Consider the following 7,997-nt stretch of genomic DNA (forward strand, 5'->3'; position numbering starts at 1 on the left):
GGGGAGTTTTTTTTTATAATGTCGCCGAACTAAAAAAACCTAGAAAAATTTAAATAAAAATCTGAAAATAACAAAATAAATTTTCATCATCCAAATAAAATATTTAGAACAAGATGAACATTTTTTTGGTCCTAAAATGCATTTTTTGAAAATTGTGCAATTCTTCCCTAAATTCAAATAAGATAGCAAAACACCAAAATAAATCTTATTTGATTTTTTTATTAAATCCTCATTATTTCTTTATTTTGGGAAAGTCATTTTATTCCCTCTCTCATGTTTTTACAATTGAAATAATTGAAGATAAAATAAATAAAATCAAATGATCCTATTTTCTAAATTTGGGAAAAACTCAAATATGAAAATAACGAAATCCCCAACTCTCTCCGTGGGTCCTTGAGTTGCGTAGAATTTCTAGGATCAAGGCAATATGCAAAAAAAATATGATATGCAATGATGATCTATGTATAACATTCCAAATTGAAAATTTGGGATGTTACAAACCTACCCCCCTTAAGATGAATCTCGCCCTCGAGATTCGGGTTGGCTAGAAAATAGGTGAGGGTGGTCCTTCAGAAAATCTTCCTCGCGTTCCCAGGTGGCTTCCTCCTTAGTGTGGTGGCTCCACTGAACTTTACAAAACTTGATAACCTTGCTGCGGGTGACTCGGCTGGCATACTCAAGAATCTTAACTGGTTTCTCCTCATAGGTCAAATCACTGTCCAACTGAATCGCCTCTAGTGGCACTGTATCTCTCAGCGGTATATCAGCCATCTCTGCGTGGCACTTCTTCAACTGGGAAACGTGGAACACGTCGTGAACTCCTGACAATCCCTTAGGCAATTCCAACTTGTAGGCAACCTCTCCCATACGCTCCAAAACTTTGTATGGTCCCACAAAACATGGCGCTAACTTTCCTTTAACACCAAAACGCTTGACTCCTCGAAGTGGAGATACACGAAGATAGACTCTATCTTCGACTTCGTAAACGGTCTCCTTGCGTTTTGCATCTGCATAGCTTTTCTGCCTGGACTGGGCTACCTTGAGCCTATCGCGAATCAACTTCACTTTCCGTTCAGACTCCTTAATCAAATCTGGTCCAAACAACTGACGGTCTCCAACTTCATCCCAAGACAACGGGGTTCTGCACCTCCTTCCATATAAGGCTTCCAAAGGGGCTATCTTCAAACTAGATTGATAACTGTTGTTGTAAGAGAACTCTGCATATGGCAAATTGTCGTCCCAACTAGATCCATAATCTAGCGCACAAGCTCTCAGCATATCCTCTAAAATCTGATTGACTCTCTCGCTCCGTCCTTCTGTCTGCGGATGAAAAGCGGTACTGAACTCTAGCCTGGTACCCAAGGTTTCATGCAACTGATTCCAGAACTTTTAGGTGAACTGAGTTCCTCTATCTGATACGATGCTCCTTGGAACTCCATGCAGACTTGCGATCCTGGTCATGTAGATCTTGGCCAACTTGGCACTGGTGTAAGTAGTCTTCACTGGAATGAAATGAGCTACCTTCGTCAAATGATCGACTACCACCCAAATCGAGTCATAGCCTGAACGAGTCCTGGGCAATCCCGTGATAAAATCCATGCCTAGCTTATCCCACTTCCATTCGGGTATCGGTAATGGTTGCAACAACCCTGCTGGCTTCTGATGCTCTGCCTTTACTCTCTGACATACATCACAAACTGCTACATACTCCGCAATATCCTTCTTCATTCTGGTCCACCAGAAAGTCTCCTTCAAATCCAAGTACATCTTGGTATTACCTGGGTGAATTGAATACGGCGAATCATGGGCCTCTTGCAAAATCAACTTCCTGATTTCTGGGTCATTGGACACATAAACACGGTCTTCAAACCATAGGGTATCGTGCTCATCCTCACGAAATCCCTTGGCTTTTCCTTTGCTCAACTTCTCTTTTATCTCAGCAATCTCCTTGTCGGTCTTCTGAGCTTCTCTGATCTTATCCATCAAAGTCGACTGAATTTCCAATGTTACCACATAGCCTCTCGGAACTATCTCCAAACATAGTTCGCAAAAGTCCTCGGCTAACTCCTTTGGCAATCCTGCGGTCATGAGTGCATTGACAGGGCTCTTACGGCTCAACGCGTCGGTTACTACGTTAGCCTTTCCGGGGTGATACTGCAATCTCATATCGTAATCCTTTATGAGTTCCAACCATCTCCTTTGCCTGAGATTTAACTCCTTTTGTGTGAAAATGTACTTCAAACTCTTGTGATCCGTGTACACTTCACAATGATTTCCGATAAGAAAATGTCTCCATGTTTTCAATGCATGCACTACGGCTGCTAACTCCAAATCATGTGTGGCATAATTCAACTCATGAGGTTTAAGCTATCGTGACGCATACGAGACAACTCTTCCTTCCTGCATAAGCACTGCTCCAAGTCCTCGACGTGAAGCATCACAATACACCTCGTAATCCTTTGTTTGATCTGGCAGAATCAACACTGGTGAGGTAACTAGACGTTCCTTCAATTCTTGGAAACTGGCCTCACATTCCTCAGTCCAATTGAACTTGGTATCTTTCTTCAACAACTCCGTCATGGGTTCCGCAATCTTAAAGAAATTCTCAATGAATCTCCAGTAGTATCCTGTCAGTCCAAGAAATCCTGATCTCCCCAACTATCGTGGGTGCTACCCAATTTGTCACTGTGACAACCTTTGTGGGGTCTACTGCTATTCCTTCTCCGGATATCACATGTCCAAGAAATCCAACCTCCTTCAACCAAAATTCACATTTGCTGAACTTGGCGTATAACTGGTGTTCTCTGAGCTTCTCCAATACCAAACGCAAATGTTCCTTATGCTCCTCTTCGTTCTTTGAGTAGACCAAGATATCATCAATGAACACCACGACGAACTTATCCAGAAACTCCATAAATACTTTGTTCATCATGTTCATGAAATAGGCAGGTGCGTTAGTCAGATCAAATGACATAACGGTATACTCATACAGCCCGTATCTGGTGGTAAAGCCCGTCTTAGGTATATCCTGCTCACGAATCTTCAGCTGATGGTATCTTGATCGCAAATCGATCTTAGAAAATACCTTTGCTCCTTGCAGTCGGTCAAACAGATCATTGATCATCGGCAGTGGGTACTTGTTCTTGATGGTTACTGCATTCAATCCTCGATAATCAACAACCATTCTTAATGATCCGTCCTTCTTCTCCACTAGAAGTACTGGTGATCCCCAAGGTGAAGAACTTGGGCGAATGTACCCTTTATCCAGTAACTCCTTAATCTGACTTTTAATCTCCTCCAAATCTTTTGCTGGCATCCTGTAGGGTCTCTTGGATATCGGGCATGTGCCTGGCAAAAGCTCAATCAGAAACTCAATGTCTCTATCCAGTGGCATGCCTGGCAACCCTTTTGGAAATACATCAGGAAAGTCCTTCACTACTGGTACTTCCTCCTGCACAACTCCTGATAAGGAATTTACGTGCATCCTCCTTGGCTCATGTCTGGATACATACTTGTTCCTCTTCCCTTCTGGTGTTGTAAGCAAAATCGACTTACTGGCGCAATCAATGTTTCCTCCATACATCGATAGCCAATCCATACCCAATATCACATCCAAACCTTGAGATTCCAAAATGATTAAGTCTGAGGGGCAAACATGCTTGCCTATACTCAACGGCACTTGAAAACATCCTTGACTGGCCATATACTCTGCTCCTGGTGAAGTTACTAGCATGGGTGTTTCTAGAACCTTGGTGGGTAGTCTATATTTATCCACAAATCCCCTTGATATATATGAATGCGATGCACCAGTATCAAAAAGAACGAGTGCAGTAAATGACTTAACCAAAAACTTACCTATTACTGCATCTAGTTGGGCTTCAACCTCCTCCACGCTAACGTGGTTCACTTGTCCTCTGTTGAAAGGGTTCGGCTTCTTCCCAGAGCTTCCATTGCCATTCCTAGTCTGGCCTTCAGGGCATTCACTGGCGTAATGACCGGTCTTCTGGCACTTAAAGCAAGTGACTTGACTCAGATCTCTCTTGGCTGGTGTTGAGGGGTTGGTACGGTTCTGGCTACTACTTCCTCCATTCCCGATACTATTATTGGAACTACTGTGATTGTGTGAGCTACCTCCTCCATGGGTATGCTGGAACTGTCCTCCCGACTTTGGGGTAAAACGTGGCTTCTGCTGAGCTCCCGAATTGTACTTCCCCTGTCCATACTTCCTCTTGCGGTTTTCAATCTGGTACTGCTTCCCTTCAATCATGAGCGCACGGTCTACCAACTCCTGGTAGTTGTTGAAACTTGCTACCATCAACTGCATGCTCAGCTCATCATTCAGACCTTCCAGAAACTTCTCTTGCTTAGCTGCATCTGTAGCAATGTCATCCGGGGCATAACGTGCTAGTTTACTAAAGTCATCCACATATTGGCCAACTGTACGTCCTCCCTGGCGTAAGTTGCAAAACTCACGCTTCTTCGTGGCCATAGCTCCTGCTGAAACATGAGAAGTACGAAAAGCCTGCTGGAACTGATCCCATGTGACAGTGTCTACTGGATAGGTGGCTATGAAATTCTCCCACCATGATGCTGCGGGTCCCTCAAGCTGATGTGCGGCAAATCGCACCTTCTCCGCGTCTGTGCATCCTGCAGTGGTCAACTCCCTGGCTGTCTTGTGAAGCCAATCATCTGCAACAATCGGCTCAGTGCTACTGGAAAACACCGGCGGATTCAGCCTAAGGAAACGGGTTAAGTGATCAACAGGTGGTGGCAGTGGTGGATTGTTGTTGTTGTTGTTCCCCTGATTCTGATTCTGAACTAGTATCTGCATCAATGCATTCTGCTGCTGGATCAACTGAGTGAGCTCCGGTGGGAAAGCAAATCCGTTGTCGCGTCTCGGAGGCATCTGGGGTTTAGAAAAGAAGAGAATATAGAATAGAATGAGGTCTAGGGGGGAAACACTACCCATATGCACATGAGACAAATAGCAACCAAAACACTTCATTCAAGCAAGCAAGGGCATACAACGGTCTATCTACCGTTACAAAAGTGCTCGAACTATACTAGATACATGGAGGGAAATTCTACTACTGTTATGGTGGTCTACGAGAAAAACTGCTCCGATGAAGACTCCATGATATCTGCTCCAGCTTCGTCAACATAATCATCATCACTATCGTCAGGGTCCGAGTCGGTGTCGTCAATGATGATGTAATTCTCTGGACAAGTGCAATCTTCGTCTTCTCCAGTTGCGGGAAATCCCATAAACACTCTTAGCTTCTCTCTCAGATCATCATTCTTCTCGACTAGCGTTGCTATTTCCTCCTCATATCCATCGTGTGTAGACTTGAGTTCTTCCTCCAGTTCCGTGATCTTGGTCATGGCCTTCTTTAGATCCATCATGCCTGCACACATCTGGTTCTCCTGACGTCGAATGTGTTGGTTTAACTCCTGGATGAAAGCTGCAATTGATCTGTCTTTCCTGGTGTTGATCATCTCCCATTGCTCATCTCGGCGCCCACAAATCTGGTAGGTAGTATCCTTAAGCTCCTTCTGATAAACTTCTCCAATACGTCCCATGGTGATGTGGGCTTCCATGCTCTTCCCTAAACTCCAGGTTGGTGCATCAAAGGAAAACTCTATGGGCTCAGTGACTGGCATGAACGTCCTTCCTGGAACTTGAACTTGAATCATCCAGCGCTCCTCTTCAGGTAAAATGGCATTGTAGGTTCCGGTGAAGCTTGGTACTCCGATCTTCAGGTACTTGGTAACTTCCTTCAGGTGTCGTCCAAAGGGTGTATCTTCATCCGGTTACATGAACTTGTTCCTTGCATCCGCCATCCTAGAAGAATAGAAAAGGTGAGGAGTTATAATGAGAAGATAGAGTAGTGATCTATGGTTGTTGCTTAGTGGTCGTGTCCTACAGTCAGTGTGTGCTTTGATACCATCTTGTAGCGACCAGACCTCAAACAGTCTGATCTCTATGCTTCAGTGTCATCCCTGGATCAGTAATGCTGACACGCACAGTACTTGAAGGATTTCTAACAGAGTAGCAATCGCACACTTATTACATTGAATGTCTCCAAAGAGAACTAATTACAACAAATATGGCTTAAGGCCATCTAATAACGATAACAACGGAAGGCTTGGAAGATAAGTGAGTCCATCAACTCCAACGGCATCACTGAGTATAGAACCATGATCCTAAGGCATCTTACTCGTCGTCTGAAAAGTCTGCAACATGAACGTTGCAGCCCGAAAACGGGTCAGCACATGGAATATGCTGGCAAAGTAACACATAGGGAGTAATGAAAGAATACAGCTATACTACATGCATATATGGCTGGTGGAAAGCTCTATGGTTACAGTTTTGCGTAAAGCTAGTTTTTCCCTACTGCAAAGGAATAAATTTATTTAACTATCATGGTGGTTGTTAAAACATCGAGAATGGTTGACAGCATTCTCAATCCCAATTCAGTAACATCATCGTTAAACAAACCCAACAAAATTAATTAAAGTAACATGACGAGATTCACATGATAATCCAAGTACTAGATACTCAAGATGTCCATAACTGGGGACACGGTAATCATGATTAGTTTATACACTCTGCAGAGGTTTGCGCACTTTTCCCCACACGACTCGATCTCCTCCGTTGGTTTTCTCGCACTACATGGTGTTTGAGAAACGGATGATCGAGACATAGTCTTTCAGAAGCGCTAGCACCTTACGATGGGTAGACCTGTACACCTAGTTTCCCCTACATCTGCTAGTCTACCACTATAAGAGTTCGCACGACTTAATCAACTATGCTAGAGCCCATAATAGCATGTGGCTGCACATGGAAGTTTCTAGCATGAATAATCTTATGATCCCTTTGAGCCTGGGTGGCGGTCCAAAAACAAACAGGCAATCCTGGAATACCCAGGTACCTCAATCCACCCAGATGTGTATTATAGTTGCCACCTTAAATAAACCATTAATTAACAATCTCACATCTGTCATGGATACACTCACCCAATCCACGTCTACTAGCATAGCATGGCATAATAAGCAAATGTAGAAGTAACTGCCAGGGGTTTGATATAAAACAAGTAATAGGTAATACCTCATCTACTTCCCAAAACCCACAATTTAATTAGATCCTAATCATGCAATGTTTGAGGATTGATCTAATGCATAAAAACTGGGTATGAAAAGAGTATGATCAAAGTGTTACTTGCCTTGCTAATGATCCGCGAAACCTAGGGATTCGAAGTAGCAAGCGGGGCAATCCGGGTACTCTATCATAAACAAACAAGCAAACAAGCATATGATAAATACTCATCTAATGCACGGGTAAAGCTCAAATAAGAGATCTAACCAGAAAGTTCCACTTAAGAACTCTGGTTTGCAAAAAGAATCAAATCAAACGAAGAAACAAAATTCAAAGGTGAAAGAAACAAGCTTCATTTACTAATCTGGACCTAGGTCAAATTTTACAAAAGCAAAAACTTGTTTGAGTAGATTATTCGGAAAGAGGGTTTCGAGACGAAACTCTAGGCGCTTGAATCGCCTGATTCCGATAAACGAGTGAAAAGATAAACTAAAACGAAAATCGGATCAGGAATCGCGATCAGAAAAATCACAGAATAAATCCGAGAAAAAGAAAAAGGATGAACAGATTAACGAATGAACGTTCGTTATCTGGATCTAACCGATGGATACGTCCGTTAAAACGAACGAAGGAGCGAACGCTCATTAAATAAATAAACCGAAAAAACCGATCAAATAAAATAAAAAAAGAAATCTAGGGTTTTCTTAAAAAAACTGAAGTGGGTTTTTTCAAAAAAAAAACGGCGTCGGCGGCGGCGGTGGTACCTCCGGCGGGGTCCTCCGGCGAGGCGGGGCGGCTCCGACGGGGTTAGCTAGGGGCGGCGGGGCTCCGACGGCGGGGTAGGGTGGTGCGGCGACGGCAACGATGGCTGCAGGCGGCGGCGGCGGCGACACGAGGCGAC

This window comes from Triticum dicoccoides, chromosome 2B (assembly GCF_002162155.2).
Source record: "Triticum dicoccoides isolate Atlit2015 ecotype Zavitan chromosome 2B, WEW_v2.0, whole genome shotgun sequence".
In the NCBI taxonomy this organism is placed as follows: domain Eukaryota; kingdom Viridiplantae; phylum Streptophyta; class Magnoliopsida; order Poales; family Poaceae; genus Triticum; species Triticum dicoccoides.